The following is a 24,699-nucleotide window of genomic DNA, read 5'->3' on the forward strand; positions in this document are numbered from 1 at the left end:
ACCTTTACCTTCAAAAACTTTAAATCTAAGTTTCTTGGTACCATTTTATATTGGGGCTTTAAAACTTTATTTTAAAAAATACTTTCCCAGATTCTTATAAAGCAGAAATAAAACTTAAAGTACCCATTTAAAAATATACTTAGTATTTTTATTTCATCTTCTCAAGGCTCATATATTTTCATCTGATTCTTGATTGTAAGTCTGAAAATAACTGACACAGGAAGATTTTCTGCTGGATACTTTTAGATGCCTACAACTCTGCTCAAGAATTCAAGTAACAAGTAGGTGGAGTTCTACTAAATGAGCTATTGCAATCTTAAAGCCCCTAAGTGACAAATCCAGTCCTGTTCAAGATTGTTAATCTTTTAGAAACTCTGTATTACTTTTATTCTTTGAAAGTAGTACTTAAACCTGTAGTCTTTGCTTAGCTTTTCATTAGCTTCTTAGAGTTTGCAAATATTGTTAAATGGAAATTGCATGTGCATAGAGTAGTTCCTAAATCATGTAAACTACTAAAATACACCAAAAGTAAAATAATAAATCATATGTAAAATAATACAATGGAAAAAAATATGTGAACACATGTACCAACCAAAGCTCAGAACAAAAGGGTCTGGCAGGATATCGGACCAAGAGTTAGAATGTCTGAGGTTTAGGCGAAGGGAACTGATATTGCTGACACTTTTACTGACAGCCTATATGCCAGGCATTTTACTTACATTATTCACAAAAGCCCAGTTTTTGCCATTTGCTTGTTGTGTTATCTTGGGCATGTTATTTAACCGTTCTGTACCTCAATATCCCCATTTTGTAAATAACAATCATAGGTTTATTTTAAGGATCAAAGGTTATGTGCTCTTTTTCAAGAGCAGTATCTGGGATGGAGTAAACAACATGTAAACATTAGCTATTAACATCCCTCGATGATGAGGAAACTGAGGCTCTGGGAGACAAGAGAACCAGACCAACGTTAAATAATTTACAAGAAGCTTTGAAGCCCCCATGTATGGCATACCAAGTAGTTTCTCCTTTTAGTCTTGGCTTGATGTTCAGCTAACTCAGTAATTTTAGGCAAGTCACTTAATACCTTGGGGCCTCAGTTTCCTCTATGGAAAACAAAGAAGTGGAGGTTGATGATATTTATGGCCCCTTTCAGTTCTAATATTCCACAAATTTTATTACGTTTGCTTTAATGACCAACTGGTATTTGGCTATGGAGGAAATTTGTTACTCTCTAGAAATGGGCAGAGACTAAAGGGGTTGGCCCTGGGCATGTGGCATATGGTCATTAAAGGTACATGAAAGAATCACCAATGGAAGGTTCCCTCATGCTGCGGGGAGGTCACTCCTAGCAGCTGAGTTTAAGATGTTTTAGTAGGGTTGGGAAGGAAGGAATTTCTTGCTTTTGTAGCACTAGACTATATGCAATAACCTACATTCACCTGAAAACACTACAGAAATAAGATAAATTGGTGGTGGGCAAACTTAGGCTTTGGTAAGACAGGAATGAATGAAAAAGAAGGGAAAAGCTTCTCAGATTTGTGTAGTCACTTGAGTCCTGAAGTTTTCTTAGGCTTAGAAAAGAGTTAGAGTTATTTGAGCACTAGAGTTACTTGACACTCTCAATCTGAAAGACAGTAAACATAGTTTCATTCCAATGCTTAGTCATGCTTATGATGACAAAAAAAACTTAAGACTAACTTCCCTGAGGTCCTTACCTTCAGTAGATTGCCTTTTGCTGAAATAATTACTTTATGTTTTAAAATTTGGTTTTGGTAAGTGTTTTTGCCCACACTCCATTCAGTTTTCTCTCTTTTTGGCCTTCAACCTATTTATTTGCTTGGTTTGGTTTAATTCCATGAACAAAAGGAAGCAGCAAGTATATGTGTGTTAAGAGTTTAAAATATATATATATATATATATATATATATATATATATATATGTATATATATATTAGTTTATGGATCTGGTAATACTTAATTCTGAAGAGCAATTCCTAAATTAATTATTACCTCTCCCCACCCTCCTGAAATTTATCTTAATAATGAAAAGATATTGCTTAGGCACATGGGAAATTGTACTCCTGTTAGATATCTCAATCAGCAACCAAACTATTTCAGTGGGAATTCTTCTTTTGTCATAATAGGAGCAAGACACAGATGCAGAGCCAGAAAAGCTGAAAGTTACTTGAGGTATTCACTAATAGTAACCTTTTAAGAAAGCCATAAAATGTATTATTAGATTAAAAGGAATTTTTTTTCATATATTTAATTCCCTTTAGAAAAATCTTGATGCAGTAAACGGGATGATTTTTTGATTTTGTAAGTTTCTGTATGGTCTTAAAGGAAAAGTATCATGAAGCTCTGAATTTTGAAATTATCTACTTTAAAAATGACTTTTTCTTTTTTTTTTTTTTACCACTTTTCACTGTGCTCTGAATAATTACACACCAGATAATATTTTTATCCAGTAAATGGAAATAACCATTTTCCGATAATTTACCCTTTATTTTATCTTATTCAACTCATACTTGAGATTAGATGTGTGCATGGAGAGTGGAGCGGTGGAGGGCAGAGGCGAGTAGTTTTTAACAAGAAGATCCAGCGCAATTTGTAGGCTGATCATGTTAGCTTGCTTATTTCTCCTCTTTCACCCTCTCCTATACACACCTTTCTTTCTTCTGTGTCCTTCGTAAACCCCATCGAATACCTATTGTCCTTCTGCTTCCCTTTGGTTGCCTGGGATCCCAACTTTGGCAAGTGAAACCATGTCCAATGCTCCTGACTTTGCTCTACCTCCTCAAAATATGCCAGGTCCATGTCCCATTCCATTGAGGTCTGACCTGGACTAAACCATCATAAATGGTCATGGGTTATTGAAGAAAACTGAATCCCTTCTGATTTGTTAGCTAGCAAGGGACTAGGACTTGTGGGGAAAAGAAACAGCAGAGATAATAGGGCCAGGAACAAATTGTTCACCTAAGCATTCATTTCAAATCAATAAACACTTATCAAACATTTATTTAGTATCAGGCACTGTTCTAGGCACCAGAAAACAAAAGTTAATAACAGATGTTCCCTGTTTTCCGAGCACTAACTACATTGTGAGATGTAGTTGGAAGGAAAACCAGGACTGCCACCCTGATTCAATCAGATTATTCTTTTCTGTTTTAGAGATGTGCTTCTAGATACATGTTTGGGATTTGATAAAATGTGAAAACCATTGGTATATTTTGAGGTTCTCAATGATGTGTGTACTATATAACCTGGTGGAGCTTTAAAACTGGTTCTCAAAGATTCCTGTGCCTCAGAATCACCAGAATCAGATAGCTTGTTCCCAACACCAGAGTTTAAGAACCAAGTAGTCTGGAGAGGGTCCGATAATTTGCATTTCTATCAGGTTCTTAGGTGATGCTGCTGGCCCCATAGTTGCACTTTGTCAGCCACAGTTTTAAAAATATAAGGATTTTCAGGCACTACTCTCCTCCATTCCCCCTCCCTCCCATTGATCTGGGCATGGGAACCTAGCAGTGGACTTTTAGAAACACCTGGATGGTTCTAATGGGTATCTAGGGTTGAGAACCAGTGTTCTACTGGATCAACCTATGGCTGGTTTCCTGGAATTATTATGAATTTGGGACACAAGGCATCCTAAAGTCTCTACACACTTCTCTGGGTCAATTATAGGAATTCTGTGGTATTTAAAGGAACTAAATAAGTGACTTAATGAATAATTGACTTATAACAACAACAGCAACAAAAAAACCTCACCGCTGAGATTTTGGTTCAAACTAATTTGGCTGTCCTCCTTTGTAAGGCCTTTCCTACCATCCTCTGGGTATTTTCCAATACCATGGTAGAAATATTATTTGTACAGCACCTAGAGGTCTTGCGAGGAATGGCCTTTAAAAAGTGGGGGGTCCATTTGAACCCCATCTCTGCCCTCCTTGGGTCCAATTGGTCTCGCCTAGCAGTTGTAGCTCCATCAAGTGAGCTGGGCATGCTCAATGGGCAGGGTCGGTTTTGGGGGGTATGGGGGTTGCAACCGGGAAGCCTGCTGCTTTGCTGCCAGGGCTCCCTGTCTCCGGCCCTCCACCCCCACCCCACCTGTTCGAGGCTGGACCTGAAGAGCCTGTGCTCAGCATCCCACCTCCTGGTGCTTGGGCTTGGTCTTCCCAGCAGGTCCCCGCTCTGACATTCAGGCGGGAGGCAGGAGGCCCGGCGAGCCTTAAGAGAGAGCTGGAGGAGACCGGCCGAGGGCTTGGGCTTCTGACAGCGGGGTCCCAGGGGACTACCCGCCTCCTAGACACGTTTCTAGGCCTAGGGAAGCCTGCCTGCTGGGAGGTGCCGAGTAAGGGAAGCCAGATTCCGAGACGGGCGACGAGAAGTCAGGTAAGCCAGTCTCCACCAGCGTGCAGCCGGGCGAATATCTCCCCTCTCTAGGCCACATGGCGAGGACAGCCCGCGTGGGGGAGGGCAGAGGAAATCGGACACTTTCACGATCCTCCCCAGGTCTAGCCCAGCGGAGGTTGCCCTGGCTGTCCTCAGTCTTGCCAGGCGGGGACGGAGGATCTGGAGTCCAGTATGGCGAAAGCGCAAGGCAGGACCCGCGGCCTGGGGCGAGGGCCATTGCATCCGCCGCAGCGCGGCCCCACCCGGCGGAACCCGTGTCCCCGTGTCCCGGTCTAGTCACGTTCATTGGGCGGCGGAGACCTCGTTAGCTCGCCGCCGGCTAGATCGCGACTCTCACGCTCTTTCCCCGCCCTCAGTTCCCGCTACCACTTCCGCGTTCCCCCGCCGGGCAGGAGGAGCCTGGGCCCGAGGAATCCGGGCGAGGCGGCGGGCGGGCCGCGGGGATCTGTCCTCCGGAAGGGAGGAGGAGCTGGAGGGGGAGGAGGAAGTCGCCGGGGAGGGTGTTGCGCGGGCGAGTCGGGTTACACTAGCTCAGCCTGCCGGGGAGTGACACCCGCGCGCGCCTCGCTGGGAGCACCGGGGCCGGGTCTCTGATTCCGGGGGAGGCAGAGGCTCCGCCCTGGCTGGAAGAACTAGAACTAGGGTGCGCCTGCTCTCTGTCCCCTCGCGCGAGAGGATCAATCTCAGGTGTGTGCTTACTGCGATCCCTCGCCCCTCCCCCGGGGGAGTAGTGGGTAGTGATCTTCTAGGACTCCCGTTTTTAGGGGTGGGTGGTGGCGGGAATCTGGGGAAAGATTTAGAATTTCTCCCCGACAGCAGAAGATGGACTGCTTGTTTAGTGTTTGGGGAGGTGGGGGCTGTAACAAATATGCCTTCTTTGTAAAGTCGCATAACTTCTGGGCTAGGGTGGTTGGTATCTAATTGAAAGTTTATTTTAACTTGTGGATGTCGCTCATTTGATAAGGATAGTTGCTCCCTTATGAAGCAAGAGTGGGAAAGGGAGCTGAGGGTGCTTTGGGAATCTCAGCTGCTGGAGTGCGACAGTTCTCGAGGAAATGGAAGGTGCACAATGATGAACTTAAAACAGCCTCCACTCCCACACGTAGTAATTTCAACCAGCAAAAATAGATTTAGGCGTGAATGTGCGAGCCGGGTGAATGAAGTACTGCTCTCAGCAGATGGTCTCTAGACCGGCTTCCACGGTGTGCGGAGGACGGCGGAGGGCTCACTTCCATAACAACCTTCATCAGCAGTTCCAAAGTAATTTGCAAACACAAATTCTCACAAAGTCGTAGTGACATGGGCAAAACTAGATTACACAACATATTATAAAAATCATAGGAGGAAATTATAAAATAGGTCATAAAAAAGCATTTTAGCTAACAGCTAATTTAGTGAACATACTTGTATGCAAGAATTGAAGGAAGGAAATTGCTAAGTTAGGCTCTTTATTGCTTAAAACAAAGCTGTTAGTATTTGGATATGTTCCAAGTTTAAGAGATTTGAAGTTTCTTTTTGGACTGTGGCAGGTAATGGCAACTGTCACACTGGGGCCAAGTACTTCCTGGTAGGTACAGACCACTCTGAGTCCTACACTTCCTGTTGGCCATCCTCTGAGAACTAGATTCCATTGCACACTGGATACCACTTGCAGTCTCAGGAACCTTATGATTTGGATGTTGAAACTCCCCTGCGTTTCTCAAGGGGGCATTATGTCAAGTTACATCACTCCATTGCTTTTTCCAACCAACTCTTCAAACAGGCAGTAATAGATAAGTGAGTAGTGGACAAAAGATGGAATTGTGGATTTGAGGACCTTCTTGGAGACATCCATTCTAATGTCTCACATGGTTACTTTATTTTATAGAGAAATGAAATCCTGAGCAGTATTAAAACTCTGCTTTCTCCTCCATCTCTGATTTATTAAAAGACGCAGTAGCATGGTTCAGTAGTTGATTAGAGGGCCACAGTGTTACCGTCACCCAGGTTAGTTTTTGCAACTATTTAATCTCATTGTAGATATTTTTAAAGATCTATCATCATGGGTAAGTTATATTGATAAACTATCCTAACTCTGAAATTTTCCTGTTTGATTGTTTTCTGTCTGTCACCACTAGCAGGTAAGTTATGTGAGAGCACAGTTTGGTCTTGCTTATACACTTCCATGTCTTTAATGCCTAGAGTGCTGACGGGCTTGTAATGACCACTCAATAAATGTTTTCTCAGTGAGTGACTCAAAGGTGGAACAGATTCTAGCTGAGTATAGTGGGGGGAAAAGCAAAGACTTTGGCCCTAGATGGGGATGGCCAAATATATTTCCAGGTACTGTAAGGTAAGCTACCTAATTCACTGTCAATTTTATCACTGGTAAAATGCAGATACTATATGATATAACACATGCAAAATACCTAGCGATGTACCTAGCAGATTGTAGACTTCAAATATTAGGTTCCTTCCTTCTTACGTATTTCCTTCTTATATTCAAAAGGAAAATTGGGTCAAAGAATACAGTTAGTGAGATAATTTAGCTTTTGCTTGTTGTGCATGAATTATCCCAGTCCCCTCCCCGCCTTTAATTTGGCACGTGTGGGAGAGGGGTGACAATGACCACAATGGTTGTTAGAGAAAGGAGGCAATTTCCAGGATCATTATCTAATTTCTCTTCTTTATTTTTCAGTGTGATAATTCTTCCTCTAAGGTTTTCTAAAACTTGATTCTATTTGTCAACACCCAGACTCATGGGGTTGTCCTAAGTGCAGAAACAACCTTCAGAAAGAGCACTAGAAATCAAATATATGTAGCACTTTGCTTCTTAAATGAAGTTTTCTGTAGGCTTGTGTAGCAGGTAAATAAAAAGTATTGTTATCCTGTTTTGAGAGTTTATAGTGTAACAAGGTAAAACAATTAGAGACCCACATAAGATTTTGCATAATCATATGCCCAGTGGTAGGATATAGGATGTTGGCTTTAACTTTTGTATTTACGGAAGAGACAGATCATGGGTTTGATACTGATCAAATCCAGGATTCTCTGCCAATGCGCATAACAGCCAATCTATGACACCAGGGTTTCAAAGAGAAAGAGTTTATTGCCAGGCAAAGCAAGGAGCTCAAATGGCCTATCGGCCTAAAATCTGTCTCCTCGAACTGCAGTAACTTTGATAGTTTAATAGTATCAAAAGTTGAAAGACTTGAGGATAATGAGAATAATGGCTCTGGATGATGAAGTTAGAGGTGATCTAATTATTTAGCATGCGCAGAATGATTACATGCTTAGTCATTCACCATAGAAGTGAATGAAAGTTGTATTCTGCTTAGTTAGATGACTTCTGTGGTAAGAAAATGATGGCCCATGAAGAGGGGTGTGATTTTAGTATTATAATAAGGTGTAGGTCACTTATAGGTTAAAGTTTAAGCTACTGTGCATTTCAGGTGGTCAAAGTTTGGTTAGATATAGCTTTGTCTAGTAAGATAGTCTAGGAATTGGGAAGCGTCAGTTCTGAGCTGACTCAAGTTCCTTCATTAGTAAACATTGATGGCTGTCTTTGTGATCATAAAATTCTAAAGTTGTAAAACAGGATAAGTGGGTATGAGTGGGGGCCAGTCTTTATCTTGTGATTGTGTTTTTATAATCACAAGATAAAAGTTATATAGTTACCCTGTCACCGTCAAAGATCAACGCAGTTGAATTACAGTTCAGCAATTTCAGATGTTTCCTTTTGGCTATTTTACCATATATTGGAAAGTAAGAAAAAGGCATCTATATAATGATTCAGTCACCATAATTATTTGTTAAATCTTAATTTCTTGGTTATAGGTTTCAATAGAGATAGCTTTGTGGTAAAAGAATGCCAATCCAGTAACAGACTTAAAGTTTCCTGAAGATTACAGCAAAAGAAGACCATCTTTGAAGACTGTTAGCTGTTTTGTACTTAGTGAATTAAAGAGCCAGAATAATCATATACTTAAAAAAATGAATCTTATGTGTAAAAATATATTAGAAATCTTAAGTACAGTTTTGTATGTGCACTAAATAATGCTTTTCAAAATAACTCTGAAGTTTTAAAGCCCAGGATTGGAGTTAAAAAGTATAACACTTCATTCTTGCCACTTTTAACACATTTGTTTAAAAATGTGTCAGATGATAAAGGAGTTCTCTGCCTGCTTATAACTCTGTCCATCTGAAGTATCAAGGAAAACTTACTGGTCATTAGGGTTGGGACCCACTATATCTGGGCTAATTTTAAAATTGTTATCTTAGGAGATAGGAAAGACTGAATGGTATTATCAAATTAAGTTTTAGTTGCTCATAAGAATACTGAGGTAATTCCAGCACGAATCATCACCTTAGGAATAAGAAAACTTGGAAGTTATGTTGTAGGGGAAGAAGAAATGAATACAAATCATATTTTGCATTTACTTGTTTAGAATTATTGATGTGCTGGCTGCAAGAAATGTAGGAAGGAGAGATGACGAGATTCAACCCCAGTTGAGAAAGATAAGGGTTAAATTGGCTGCAAGCCAGGAAATCTCAACTTTAGAGAAGATGGGATCCATCTCAGGGACGTTTAAGGAAAAGGATGGAAAGAAGAGTGCGTGATTTTCTGAGGCTGTTTAGATAATGGTTGTGGTCAGAGGTTGTCCAGAATTCAAATTTTCTTTCCTGACATGAATGTGACCAAGGCATTCATTCATTGTTTTTCCAGGACTTACATCTTTTGTTGGAGGTTCTTACTGGTTCTTTGGGTTGCATATTTCTTCTGTATCATATCTGTGCTTGTTTCCCATTTTTCATTTGTGGGTGTTATGTTGGTTTTTTCAAAACCAGATTTCTGATTATGCAGTAGACAAACATGGTTTTTGATTTCAATTAGGTCAATCTTGTGTTGGTTCTATTATTAATTCACTAAAATTAGTTAATAGAATTTTTCCCTCCCATCTTAGATTCCCTTCTCTAAAACAAATACCACCCAGTGCAGTGGCTTTACCAAGGGAAATTTATTGGCTCACCATTTTGAGGCTAGGCGAAGTCCAAAACTTAGGTGTTAGCAAGGTGAAGCTTTCTTAGTAAAGACTGTGCATTCTGAGACTGGCTGCTGGTGATCCCAGGGTTCTTGGTTTTTCTGTCACATGGCAATGCACAGGCGATGTCTTCTGCATTCTCCTCCTAGTTCCCTTGACCTCCAGCTCCTGGATCTTCCCACCCCATGGTTTTCACTTACTATTACTGAATTTATTCCATTTAAAAAGGAATCCAGTAATCTGGATGAAGATACAACCTCATTCATTTGGGCCACACCTTAACTAAAAATAAACATCTTCAAGAGATCTTATGGGTTCACATCCACAGGAATATAGATTATAACGTGTTTTTTTTTGGGGGGGGGATACACAATTTAACCTACCACACCTCCCAAATAAAATTTTATTATGAAATATATATTAACAAAATTTTTTTAAAAATTCAGTTTTATTGAGATGTATTCACATGCCATACAGTCATCCATGGCGTATAATCAACTCTTCACAGTACCATCATATATTGCACATTCATCACCCCAATCTGTTTTTGAACATTTTCCTTACACCAGAAAGAATAAAAATAGGAATAAAAAATGAAAGTAAGAAACAACACCCAAATCATCTCCCTAATCCCACCCTATTTTTCATTTAGTTTTTGTCCCCATTTTTCTACTCATCCATCCATACACTGGATAGAGGGAGTGTGAGCCACAAGGTTTTCACAATCACACTGTCACCCCATGTAGTTTTACAATCGTCTGCAAGAATCAAAGCTACTGGGTTGCAGTTTGATAGTTTCAGGTATTTCCTTCTAGTTATTCTAATACACTAAAACCTAAAAAGGGATATCTATATAGTGCATACGAATACCCACCAGAGTGATCTCTTGATTCCATTTGAAATCCCTCAGCCACTGAAACTTTATTTCGTTTCATTTCGCATTCCTCTTTTGGTCAAGAAAATATTTTCAATCCCACGATGCTGGGTCCAGGCTCATCCCCGGGAGTCATATCCTGCGTTGCCAGGGAGATTTACACCCCTGGGAGTCAGGTCCCATGTAGGGGGGAGGGCAGTGAGTTCACCTGCTTAGTTGGCTTAGCTAGAGAGAGAGGGCCACATCTGAGCAACAAAGAGGCACTCAAGGGAAGGCTCTTAGGCACAATTATAAGTAGGTTTAGCCTCTCCTTTGCAGTAACAAGCTTCATAAGGGCAAGCCCCAAGATAGAGGGCTTGACGTACCAAACCATCAGTCCTCAATGTTTGTGAGAACATCAGCAACAACCCAGGTGGGGAAGTCCAACATTTCTGCATTTTCCCCCAGCTCCTCAGGGGGCCCTGCACTGAAATATATATTAACAAAATTTTAAAACATTATTTGGGAATGTCTTTTAATTATTCAGATAAAATGAAATTATTACTAATATACTTTATTTTTTAACAGTGAGTTACCGTTAGAGTGTAGGGACTTTAGGAATGGTGACCTTATTCAATTTTGATTTATTGAAGCCTCCTGTTGTTTTAATAGTGATATATCCTCTGGAATTTCACTTTTGGTTATCTACATATATCCTTCTATAAAGGCTTTTAATATATTGGGTGGAAAACCAAACCCCACAGACTATCACAGAGGGGCTGTTTTCTGCAAATGAGATTTCTGGAAGCTGCTGCTTTCAAATGAGATGGCCTCAGATTATGGTTTGGTGATGGGGAGAGGGTGTGTGTTTGACATAGAAAACTTTGTTACTTATCTGAAATTCCCCAATGACTGATAACGGCACGTGAAAAATTTAGATGTTTATATACATAAAAGCAACACAAGTTTATGTTCAAGATGAACATTTTAGGGAATTCTGGTCAATATTTTGTTATTATTCCAGTAAAACATAATGTGTTTCTAATTGTATTTCAAATGTGATGAAAACAATATAACTCAGGGCACTTGGTTCTCAAAAATGGCTTTCCTTTTCCTCAGTCCGAATAAAGAAAGGATGTTTTGTTTCATTGTGGCAATGCCAAGACTGCTTTGATCCTATCTCTTTTCTCCACCCTTCCATGGGTCACTCTGCTTTGTTGGATCATGTTCCAAATCTTTGTCATGGAATTCATGGACCTCCCCAAGCTTGCCCTAATAGTAACTTCAGTGTGAACTAGCCAAAGAAAACTACTTAGAATTCCCTAAGTAGCTGTTACTCCTACTGTTGCACCTATGCTAATGCTTCTTTCTACTTCTCTGTCTTGAAATCCTACGCATTCTTGAAGGCCCTGATGATTTACTACCAATTTCATGACACTTTTCTATATTGCCTCAGTCAGAAGTGTTTTTACATCTCCTAAACTCTTTTTATGTCACTCAAAAGCCTCTTATTCACTTCTGCTGACTGTAATTATTTGGAAACATGCATCATTTCCTTTCTTGTAGAAGGTCATGCAGGCAGGGACTGGATCCTATACAATTTTATGGACCCCCACATGCCTAACCCATGTGCCTTGCACATGTGTGACTCCTAGGATAGTTATTAAATAAGTGATTAGCTCATAATTCATTCATCCGTTAATTACTCAAGAAGTATGTGATAGGAATGTGTCAGGTGTGTTTGGACAGCAGATTACATAGAAGCAGGTGCATTTCAGATATTTACGTAAACTGAGTACTTTAAACCTTATTTTTTCTAGACCTCTCCTTCCTCCCTACACATTTGGCATTATTAATATCCAAAGGATATTTGGGGGTGGGGGAGGAATGGGGAAGGGATGGAGTAATGGGGGGATATCACTACAGGTGAACCAAAGCTAAAAAAGTAATCCCAGAAGAAAATCAGTGGAGAAATCTAAATGAGGAGTCTTCACTTAATATCCACTGAGGGCTTCCTTCTCTTTTACTCTTTATGCTCCTCTCCCACCTGCTCACCCAATGCAAAATCTTAAGAGAGAATCTGGAAAATTAATTCCTATCAAGATGAGTGATAAAATTAGCTCGTCAGCTCGTCACCCTGGCGAAGCTCTCTGGATTCTAAGCATACAAAACTTTGGGGCCTGTTTCTGTGGTAGGCTGGGGAGGAGGAGCAGTGTTCACTTCTGAGCATCAGTGACTTCATGTGATAGCCACTGAGGCGTGGCTTTGGCAGGTCTCTGCACCTTTCAGGTCCTCCTTTGTAAAATGAGATGGCTGGATGGCATGAATTTAAAGCCCATAAAAAGCTTGAAGTGCTTTATTATTCTGTCCTGCCTAACGGGAAAATGATTTCGGCCAAAGGGCTCTGGTTCACCTCTGGACCCGGGCCTCACTTTCTCTCTGTCATCTGAGTTCGGGATTTCCTTTCTCGTTGCTTCTCTAGATTTAGCATTCACATCAGAAGGATGCTGCATTTCTTGAATCTCCCTTGAGCTTGTACTCCTAGGATCCACTATGACAGGCATCATTTTTACTTTTTTCTTGCATTATATTTGCTAATATTAAGCCCTTTCCCTCTTCCCAGCTCACATTAAATAGATGAAAAAAAAATACAGATACACAGAATTTTAAAATAGGAAGGGGCTTAGAACTTTAACCCACCCTGTCTTTTTATTATTAATAATAAATAATGATGGCTGTCATTTATTGAACAATTACCATTTTCCAGGCTGTGCTAAGTATTTTATCTCACATATCCAGACTGTACCCTCCTATATAGATGAGGAAACAGAGGTCCAGAGAAGTTAAGTGACTCAGCCAAAGCCACACAATTATTTTCTGGTATAACAGAAACTTCCTTGAAACTTTGTCAAGAAATAATAGAATCAAGAGATAATGCCTTCCCTCTTTTTGTAATGCATTTTCTGCTTCGGATTTCAATGCCCAACTCATTGAACTTTGCTTCTTAATGTATATTTATCCTGTTGCACAATAGTTTCTGCCAACATTGATGTTTAACTTGCTCAAGCATTACTGCTTCTAGGAGTCTAGGAATCCATGGCATTGTTAAAATTCTTGGTATCCTGATATCAGTCTGTTTTTCCATTTCTACACTTGGGTTGCTGAATGCTACTGGGAAAATGTAAGCAATCATTCAGATTGTAGGTGTATACAAATTTATGTTCTCCAGCCTTAGCCATGTGGCAGTTCTTTTGCCTGTCTCTAGCTTAGCTAGTACCTTCTTTCCTTTCCATTTCTTGCCATAGTTTTTCCAAATCTTCTGCATTTTCTTTGAGCATTTTACTCCACCTGTGTATTTCTCTATCAGAAGATGATTGTATTGGTTAGGGCAACTAAACTATTATAACAGAAAGACCCAAAAATAGATTAACAGTCAAACATAACAGGAGTTTATTTCTTACATATGTCATAGTCCTGGTTGGTAGGATGCAGTTTTTTCTCCACTTGATGATTCAAGTACCCCGGACCCTTCCATTTTGTTACTCTACCATGCCTTAGTTTTCAACTGCACTTAGCTAGTGGGTTGTGAAAAGAACTAGCATATCAACTTTCTAAAAGCTTAGTTTAGAAATGAATGTCTCATTTCCACTGACATCCACCATTGACCAGAAATCAGTTGCACAGTCACACTATCTGCAAGAATGATTGCCAAAGGAAGTCTAACTGGGAACCCAGGAAGAAGAGGAAATGGATTTTTGGTGAAGTTAGTATTCTCTTTCTCAGTGTCCTTGTAACTTATTATACTGAGAAAACAGATACCATGTCAGGTCTTAAATTTTTTTTCTCCTCTCCACATCTTCCTTGTATCTGAATCCCTCAGCTCATTAACTCCTGACCCAGAAGTAGAGTTATACAGAGTTCCCCAACTCTCTAAATAACTATCCTGTTAGATACCTTACTTTGCCACATTTCTTCATGTTTACTTACATTTTCAAATATTGACATTATCAAATACTCAAGATTTTCTCATTACATAAACAAGCAGACCAGGAACAAAAACCAAAACTATTCCTTCACCCTGTACTTTCCTCTAGCCACATGCTCAATTTCTCCTTTCCTTTAAGCTAAACTTCTTGAAAATATAGTATACACTTAGTTTTTCTACTTCTTCACCTTCCTTTCACTCCATAATTGTTGGAAATCTGGCTTCTATCTCAGATGAATCTGTCCTTGTTATGAATATTGGTGCCTTCCTGACTAGCAAATCAGTAGGAACTTTTAACTAGAAATTTCTGTGATTCTGGTCATTCCCTCCTTTGTGAAACTGAGGCTACTTTGACATCTTGTTCTGTTTTGCACTATTCCTTATTGGTCTCTGTGCAGTCCCTTCTTTCTATACCTGCCCCTTAGTGTTGGTATTCCTGGGGTCTATCCTTAGGTCACAATCTTCTCACTGTAGGTGCTCTCTCTGTACTAAATTCATCCATATCCCTGATTTCAGTGATTCCCAAATTAACATCCCGGACCAGATTTCTTCATGTAGCTCGGAATACCTACTGGACATGTCCCCTTAGATGTTCCACAGACCAGACAGTACTCATTATCTTCCCTCCCTTCCCCATCATGCCCGATCTCCTACACCTCAACTCTGTTTCTACTCTTAGAATTGACATATACTTAATGTCACAGTCCTGAAGAGAGTCACCTTTGTATTTTCCTTTTATCATCTCCAACAGCCTTTCATTCATTAAATAATCAACCACCTAACAGTGATGAACAAAAGAGAAACAATCTTTGCTCTTGTGGAGTTTACTTTCTAGTGCGTATGTGGGGTGGGGGGAGGATGACACATAATGATCAAATGAAGAAGGGAAATATGAGATAATGAGAACTCTATGACTATTTTGGATTTGTATGGTTTGGGGAGGCCTCTCTGAGATGTCAGTTAGATCAGATAAATGGAGTTTGGAGATTCTGATAGGGTTTTTGCTGAAAATATGGGAGTTATTTGCATATATATAGGCTGTATTTGATACTGGTTGGGGTTCCCTAGAGAGAATGTAAAGATAGCAAAGGGGGGGTCATTGGTGTACTCTATTATTTAGAAGGAAAGGAGGAGTTGCCACTGTGATAGGAAGGATACTAGGAGAATGTGGTATCCCTGAAGTTAAGAATTCAAAATGTTTTTTTTTTTTAACATTTTATTTTGGAATAAATTCGAAGTTATAGGAACAGTTGTAAAAACCATACAAACCCCATACACAGAACTGCGGCATTCCCTGACACCCCCCGATACCCCCTGATCCATAAACTTAACATGTTGTCCCACCGCTATTTCTTTCCCTCCCTCCCTCCTTCCCTCTTTCCTTATCTATCATCCATCATCTATTGCTCTGTGTTCTTAACATATGAAAGCTAGCTGCACACATCCTTGAACAAACACTATAATTATCATATACAATTCCCATGAACAAGAACATTCTTTTATGCAGTCCCATTAAGCGCAGCTAAGAAGTACAAGAGATTCAACAATAATACAAAGCTTACATTCTGTATTTCCTTTTCCTTATGTCTCAACTATGTCCCTTTGAGCCTCCTGTCTTCCATCGTCCGATCCTATCCGGGGTCATCCTTGGCATTCAGTTGTTGTCTATTTAGACTGTTTTTTTATTTTTCTCAACTGTGGAAACATATGTACAGCCTATATCTTCCCATTCCACCCCCTTCCTAGCATTCCATTAGTGGGATTAATCACATTTAGAATGTTGTAATGCTGTCACTTTCCCCCCCTCCATTGCTAAGGGAAATTTCCCTTCACCTCAAACAGCAACCCTACACTCATTTCTTAACTCCCCATTGCCCCTTCCCCCATTTCTCTTTGATACCAGCTTAACTTCTATAGGACACATAAACTATGTTTCTATACTCCTCCATTCCCCCACCTTTATATAGTTCTTGTCAAAAATTACATATTTTACATTGAGTTGAAAATCACTGATTTGTCCTTAGAGTTTGTGTATTTCATATCATGTAGGAAGTAAATAGTGGAATTACAATTCAAAAAATTATTGACTTCTATTTGTATTCCATTGTGGTTGGAGTATGTGCTTTGAATATGTTCAATTTTCTTTTTTCTTATTAAATTTATTGAGGCTTGTTTTATGTCCCAGCCTATGGTCCCTTCTGGAGAAAGATCTGTGATCACTAGAGAAAAATGAGTGTCCTGGTGATTTGGGATGTAAGGTTCTATATATGTCTGTTAAAATTCTCTGTATCTCTTTCTACTTTCTTTGTTTCTCTGTCGGTAGGGCTCTCTTTAGTATCTGGAGTAGGGCAGGTCTTTTGTTGGCAAACTCTCTCAGCATTTGTTTGTGAAAAATTTAAGCTCTCCCTCAAATTTGAAGGAGAGTTTTGCTGGATAAAGTATTCTTGGTTGGAAATTTTTCTCTCTCAGAATTTTAAATATGTCATGCCACTGCCTCTTGCCTCCATGGTGGCCACTGAGTAGTCACTACTTAGTCTTATGTTGTTTCCTTTGTATGTGGTGAATTGCTTTTCTCTTGCTGCTTTCAGAACTTGCTCCTTCTCTTCAGTATTTGAGAATCTGATCAGAATATGTCTCGGAGTGGGTTTATTTGGATTTATTCTATTTGGAGTTCGCTGGGCGTTTATGCTTTGTTTATTTATATTGTGTAGAAGGTTTGGGAAGTTTTCCCCAACCATTTCTTTGAATACTCTTTCTAGACCTTTACCCTTCTCTTCCCCTTCTGGGACACCAATGAGTCTTAAGTTTGGACGTTTTATTTTATCTATCATATCCCTGAGATCCATTTCGATTTTTTTGATTTTTTTTCTCCATTCTTTCTTTTGTTTTTTCATTTTCTGTTCTGTGGACTTCTAGGACTTTGAGTCTTTGTTCAGCTTCCTCTAATCTTGTATTGTGAATATCCAGAATCTTTTTAATTTGGCCAACAGTTTCTTTTATTTCCATAAGATCTTCTATTTTTTTATTTACTCTTGCAATGTCTTCTTTATGCTCTTCTAGGGTCTTCTTTATGTTGCTTATATCCTGGGCCATGGTCTTCTTCATGTCCTTTAAATCCTTTGCCACGTTTTCGTTCTTTGATTGTAGTTCTTTAATTAATTGAGCCAAGTACTATGTGTCTTCTGATGTTTTGATATGGGTGTTAGGACTTGGGTTCTCCATATCGTCTGGTTTTATCATCTGCATTGAAATTTTCTGTTGTTTTTGGCCTCTTGGCATTTGCTTTGCTTAATACGATTCTTTCAAGTTGTAAAAAAAAAAAAAAAAAAAATGCCAGTTTAATTTTTCAGAAACACAAGTTGGTGGCGTACACTTTCTCCAACTAATCAGCAGGTGGCATCTGTGAGTCACCTATACCCCTCAAGTCAGTTCTCCCCAACCTTGTCCCCGTGGTGTGTGGGGAAATGATTCTTGTGGGGTTCAGATAGTGAACTTAGTTTGGGTGTGTTGCTAGAGTTGTCCACCCTGAATGTGAGCGTGTGTACGGATGGCCAGGGAGGAACGGCAGCTTTAATATTCAGTCCCCCCAGGTGTTCCTGGAGATTCAAGCCCACCACAAGAGTCTAAGCCTTCATTTCGGATCCATCCCAGACCCTCTCTCTCGCTGACCCACAAACCACCGGACTTGGCGCAGCGTCCCTGGGTTTTCCGAACGGGCCCTCTTTCTCAGCTGTGATCTTCCAGGACCTCTGCTGAGGGAGGGCTGTGCTATGTCACAACTGTGCGCTGTCCCTCAAGGGAAGCCCCGGGCCATGGTGCTGTGCAGGGACGCTCTCAGCCCGATGCAAAAATGGTTGAACGGGGAGTCTCAGCCCCCCCTCTCTTCACACAGTTCTTCCTTCCCAGCTCCGGGGCAACTGGCGCAGCTCTGGGCTGTGGGCACAGCCCAGGCAGGAGTTTATCCAGCCCTCTGGGGATCCAGCTACAAGCCGTGGGGCTTCTCCCTCCCTCTGGCTCTCCCCTGCACTCCGCTGGTCCTTAGGGTATCTGCAGCGGACTATCCTCCACGGTGGACACTGAGAGGCTGGCTCAGCTCGCTCCTGTCATGTTTCGCTGCGTGTTTTCCACCATCGCGACTGCAGCTGCTCCTGGGTTTTTCCCTTTTTTTTTTCTTTTTAAAAGAACCAGTCTGTCTCCAACTGCCAATCCCTGTCTTTCCCATACCACAGCACGGCTGTGGGTCTTCCAGCTGGCCTACTCACTCATTTCAGAACGCAGACTCCTGGTTTCACCAAGTATACAGCCCCTGTGATACTAGGAGACCTCATCCAACTGGCACACCGCTGATACCGGTACTCTGGGTCACCTTCTGGTTTTTATCTAGTATTTTTCATGGAGATGTTTTTCTGTCCTGTCTCACCTAGCCGCCATCTTAGGTTCTCCAGAATTCAAAATGTTTTAAGGAGAAGGATTTACTGTGTCAAATCTTGCCAGGAAGTGGAACAGGAGAATTATAGAGACATGACTATTGCATTTGCTGAAATAGGTCATTTGTGATTTTTGCAAGCTGAAATACAGCTTGGGACACAAGGTTTTTGGATTGAGTTGTGACTGTGGAGACAGTGTTTACAGATAACTCTTTCAAGAATTTTTGTTGTGAAGGGAAGCAAAGAAATGGAGCAGTAGTTGGAAGGGAATATTGGTCAAGGGATGGTTTGTTAGAGTTAGAGGGTAATAGCATATGTTTGTATGCTGATAGGATGATTAAGTAGAGAGGAGAAATTGTGAAAGAGAGAGTGATAGTTAGTTGAAGAAGTACAATTCCTGAAGAGCCACGAAGGGAGGAGATCCAGAGCACAAATGGAGGGGTTGGTCTTTGCTAGGAACAGAAACATTTCATTCCTAGTAAAAGGAAGGAGAGTAGAGAGAATGAGTGTAGAGGCTGGTAGATCATGGTATGGGTAGTGGGAAGATAAAGGAATTCTTGCCTGATCACTACTTTTTTTCCCCCAAATGGAGTTCGGTGATGTGGGGTATGGGAGGGGTGAAGCAGGTTTAAGAAGAGAGGAGATTTGAAATAGCCATTTTCAAACATCCTGGGAAATGTCCTAGGATTGCTGGGCTTGTATATTGACTGTTAGAGAGTTGTGGCCATAAATTTAAAGTGAGACTGGTAAGCATAGTAGCGGTTTTACTCTGGGCATTTTCTTCACCTGCTTGTGGGGAGGTATTGAGCAGGCAGATAGTTGGATTTAATCAATTTGGGGATTTTCCAAATAAGAATGAAGCAGAAAGAGAGTAGCAAGGGAGTTTAAGGGTGCTTGCAAGAGAGAAATTACCATGATGGACCTTTACCCTAGGCTGGGCAGGAAAGGAAGTGAGGGTATGACTGATAGTGGAAAATAATAGAATAGGGTCAGTGGATTGGAGAGTAGATAATGCCAAGGGGATGTTGGAATGGAAATAACCAGAATAGATGAGTTGGAAAAAGAGTAGGTAGTATTCACAGGATGGGCTGCTTGAAGCTGAAGTCTCAAAGCTGGAGGAGATATTTAAGATGCCGAAACTAAGCTGGTGACCATGAGAGTGGGTGGCAGAGGTAGGGCCAAAAAAAAAAAAAAAAAAAAAAAAGAAAGATTGTTGGAGGTGAGGTGTTTGAAGACTTGGAGCCTCCACTAGAAGACAACAGGAAAGAAGACAGGTATGAGATTGGACAGCCAGGTGTTAAGTCAGCAGATGAGGAGGAGACACCAGTAGATGGATAGATGATAGGAAGATGCCATGAGAGGCTCCAATGATATGAATGTCAAAACAGCTGCAATTTTTAAAAGAAGATAGAGGTGAAATTGGAAGATGCAATGGAGAGACACTTAATCCCTGTCCAGGCTCAGGGTTTTTTAGGATGCGAGCAGGGGTGTTGTTCAAATGATTTAACCACTGGTATGGGATAGGAACTCACAGATGCAGGTTTTCCTCTAGAGCAGGGTCCTGGGAGTCCTTTGTGAAGTCAGGCATTAACCTTTTGTTTGCATGATGATGGGAAACTCCTACACAAGGAGATAATTATCATCTGGTTCAGACGTATTTTGATATTTTAACAACTAGTACAGCCATCCCTATTTATACTGGCTATAAATGGACTTGAGGGGTGTCCTTGAGGGAATGCTGGATAAACAGTTTTATGAGGGTTCAGTCTTTAAAATTCAGGTTAAGTTTTGGGCTCTCTGTGTTTTCAAGGTTCAGTTTGGTGAAAGGAACTTTCAGAGAAGGAATGTAATAGGATTTGCTGCTGATACATTTTGAGACCCAGAGGGCATAATGGGAGAGAGGGAGGGAGAACTGGGAAGATGATAAATGGGGTGAGTTGGCTTCTGGTGATAGCTGGGGTAGACAGGATTGTGATGCTTGCTGGGATCAGTCCTGGTCATGTTTTGGGGGAAGCTGGCTGGGGCCATGTGGCAACTCCTGTTGGCAAGGTGACCAAGGATGAGCAAAAGCCTCCTTGAAGTATCTGTAGCCACAGGGCATCTCCTAATGATGGAATGGCCAACTGGAGTATAAAGGCTCTGAGGAGACTGTTCTTAGGTGGCCAGTCCCAAGAGGTGCTCTGAGGGCTTCTTCTCAGCCAAGATGGTGGAACCCCTGGGGGAGGGTCCTTCTCTTATTTGGCAGAAGCCAAGGACTGCTGCTTCTGGGGCAGTCATCCTAGCCATCCTTCCTCCAAGATGTATGCTGTCCCTTCCTTTGTCACTGTCATTGTCTCAGTATGGACCCTCAGAATTTCTTGTGTGGATGTTTACATCTGGTCTTCTGATTTCCCAGCTCCCAGATTCACGGCCTCTCAATTTATCTCCCAACACTGCTTCTGGAGGTGGGGGAATGACTTTTACATTTCAAATGTGATTCTATCTAATCCTGCTAGGAATGCAGTGAAGCTTAATGTAACATGCATAAACTGATTAGCACAGTCCTCATAACACCGTATGTAACCAATAAATTTTTTTCCCCTTGCTCATAAGCCTTCATTGGCAATCCGTTGCCTACAGGATGAATCCACATTCCTTTATATGAGCATATCCTAGATGGGACACATTCTTGAGAAACATCTTGATTTCTTAAAAAAAAAAAAGAAAAGATCTCTAGCGATTTACCCATTTGCCTTTTTAGTCTCATTGCCTCATCCCCTATCATTATCACATACCATCCTATGCTCTAGTCTCACCAAGATGCGTTGTTCTTGAAGTGCGGTGTTCGCTTGTACCACCATGTCTTTGCTTATGTTCACTCTGAATCTGGTAAACCGTCAACATTTGAGTCAAATATTGATTTCTCCACAAAGCCTGCCCTGATGATTTTCTTCCTACCATCCCCTTCCAGCCAGAGTAATTACTCCCCTAGCCTCTTGTTCAAACCTTATTTGTATCACTTATGTTTGTTTTAGAATATTCTCCTCTAACCTATGAGTTCCTTAAAGGCAAAAATCATGTATTATTCATCCTTGTTTACCCATGGTCTAATGCAGTAGGCGCCCAATACAATGTTTGTTGAATAAATGAAAATTTGGTATGTTTTTGAGTTTATATATTGCCTTTCTTTTGTGAAATCCAAATTTTTTTTTAGTTACTTCTTTTCTTAGCACTGGAGAAAAGTTTTTGGGTGTAAAGGATAGATGCAGAAAGAAAAATGTTGGTGGTCTTGTAGTTAGGATGAGAATCAGACTTAATTTTGTGTTTTTGTTTTTTTTTTCCCACTGAATGATTTTTATTACTCACCGTTGTCATTATTTTATGCTGAGTTGTAATCATTAACTTTTTCAGTGATATACCAAAAGAAATACAAACATCAAACAAATCTCGTTTTCTCATAGGATTTAAGTATGATTCACTGGGCATTTTCCAGTGCCCATTTACAATTTTGTAGGACTGGCATGCAAAACTTTCTGGAATGTTGGTTAAAAAGTCCCGTTCCTTTTAGGGCCCTTCAATCCCTGGTTTCCTTGATCCTGCTTGAATTAATTATGTATAACAAAGAATTGAGATTGTGTAAATCAGAGATCAGCAATGAAAATATAGTAAAAGAAGAGTGGGAAGGGCAAATGTGAAATGAGGTGGCAGGAGTGATCAGTTCTAAGTGTAGATGGATGGGAAATGGTGGCAAGGGGAGGGCAAGGGTGGGTTTAGGGGTGGTGGATGAGTCCATGGGGAATGGAGGAAATTATGTGTGTATGGGTTAAGGCGGCCTGGGGGACACAGTAGACTGTCGGCCAGTTCCCTGAATGTGCACTGAATGAGTGATCAGGCAAAACCCATTTTAGAATTTAAGGTGGGATTACTGACCCTTGTCCTCAAGTTCTGGCTGTAAAAGTAACCAAGTCATGGTGTCTGTATTTACTTCTTGAGGTCAGGGCATTATCCTAGATGGGACACATTCTTGAGAAACATCTTAATTTCTTAAAAAAAAAAAAAAAAAAAAAAAAAGATGGACAGAGTTGACTCTTTTGATAGCATTTTGGTTTTATATTAGTTTTTCTTATGAGGTGGGTGGTGTTCAAAGGTTTGTGACTGAGCTAGAAAGCAATTCCCCACCTTCTCTGATTTAAAAATAGTTACTATTCTGAAAAAAAAGAACCAAACCAAACTAAACAAAAACAAACAAAAAAACACCACTCTTGTGGGTCAAAGTTGTCCCAGTGACTTGTATTAATTCAGGTCCCAAACCTCTGATCAGGCTTTTTATAGGAAATGTTTGAAGTGTACCCACTAACTGAACTACCAGAGATATATAAGCATTGGACTCCACATGATTAGAGCCTGAGCTAATGTGAGGAGAGCCTGCTACCTCCTTCTGCCCTCTGAAACAGACCACCTGTGGCCTTGAGCTAGCTCTGCCCTGGATGCTGTGCATAAAAGGGATTTGTTTCTGATAGAGCACTCCACAAATAACAGTGTCTCTTCTGTTTGAGAGAATGTTTATTTTGGGGAGAGATGCTGAAGAAATGCCTGAAGAGGTCTGCTTACTGTTTTATCAAGGCAGTGATGGGATACATTTCCTCAACCTGTGAGTCTTAAGTTCACTTGGTTGGTCAGAGCTAGTTGCTGTTTAGGACAAAGCAGGTTGTGGCTCAGTGTAGACTGGCTGTCAACCAGTCTTTTATATCACCCTAATCCTGCATTGTAAATGTGGGTTGAGAGGGACCTGTTGTGAAAAGTGCAGAGCCTTTAGTAGGTGCTCAGTAATGAATGGCAAGTATTCCCAAGGCAGTTGTTGAAAGCAGATGTGTTTGTTTACTTTATCTGCATTATCTCAAATTCTCAATATAACTTGTGACCTGAATGGGGATTTTATAGATGAGAAAACTAAAGCTCACAGTCACACAGCTAACGAGTGGCTCAGCTGGAATTCAATCTGGGTCTTTCTGTCTCTAATGCCCTCTACACCTGCTGCCTCCTGCAGAGTGTTCTGCTGAGTGGTCAGTGGTGTCATTTGAATCTGACCAGGACAGCTCCCTGTGACTAGAAGGATCCCTGCTGTGTCTAGAGGAGTAGCTTATGTTCCTGTAATGCAAGCACTGAACTGTCACAGGGTGGGGAGAGAATGTTAGCACCCACCCAGGATGAACTGTCCTTTCTCTCTGTATCTGTGGGCTTCCTTTAGGGTCTGACACAGTGTAAGGGGCCTCTGAGTGTGTTGTCGATTGAAGACATCTATGCTTATGGAATTGAACTCCGGGGTAAACCCAGTTCCAATGTTTGGTCAGCTTTAAGGTCACTGCTTTGATTTGTTGGGATTTCTGATGCTTGTCAAACCTTAAATCCCTGAGAGGGTATAATGTGAAATAATTAGAAATTCAGGATTAATTCAGGTGCAGTTTAACTCAGGCTTAAATAGTTATTGTGTCTCAAGGTCAACGTATTGTCATTGGGGTGGAGACTGTTCTTCAGAATAAGAAAAATTTCCAACTCTTTTTACAATGTAAAGACAAACTGTCTTTTTTCACACTCTATGTGGGTTTTCTACTCTAGTGCAGGAAAGATGAAGAAAGTTGAGTTATATAGGAAAATAACTCAAGTAATGGTCAGATGATGTGGGAGTTAGTCAAATGTCAGCAATCCGTCTGTCTGGTGCTCTTTAGAGTTCTTACTCTTTTTTTTTTCCCCCACTACACACACACACACTTTTTTTTTTCTTATTACAAGAATAATATATGTTCATTTTAGAAATTTAGAAAATGATGCATACAGGAAGAAAATAAAAATGACTTACAACCCTACCACTCAAAGATGAGATATTTTAACATTTTTGAGTATATCTTTCTGGTCTTCACTTGTGTGTGTGTGTGTGCATGCACAAATACTTTCAAAAAGAAATATATGTATTTCTTTATACACACAAACACAGATACACACACAAACCGTACCCATAGATAC

At 40.6% G+C, this 24,699-nt stretch overlaps 1 protein-coding gene across 2 annotated transcripts in view; it reads left to right on the forward strand.

Moving 5' to 3' along the window:
- Positions 1 to 4,244: 4,244 nt before the first annotated feature.
- GPD2 (glycerol-3-phosphate dehydrogenase 2) overlaps positions 4,245 to 24,699 on the forward strand; it is a 151,237-nt gene continuing 130,782 nt past the window's right edge. Inside the window, exon 1 of one of the 2 annotated variants that reach the window (XM_037849299.1) lies at positions 4,245 to 4,392. The gene's annotated coding sequence lies outside the window, so the exon portion shown is untranslated. Of the gene's footprint in view, positions 4,393 to 4,899; positions 5,101 to 24,699 lie in introns of those variants that run through there. The other variant, XM_037849298.1, reaches the window with a different exon arrangement.

This window comes from Choloepus didactylus, chromosome 9 (genome assembly GCF_015220235.1).
Source record: "Choloepus didactylus isolate mChoDid1 chromosome 9, mChoDid1.pri, whole genome shotgun sequence".
NCBI lineage: Eukaryota > Metazoa > Chordata > Mammalia > Pilosa > Megalonychidae > Choloepus > Choloepus didactylus.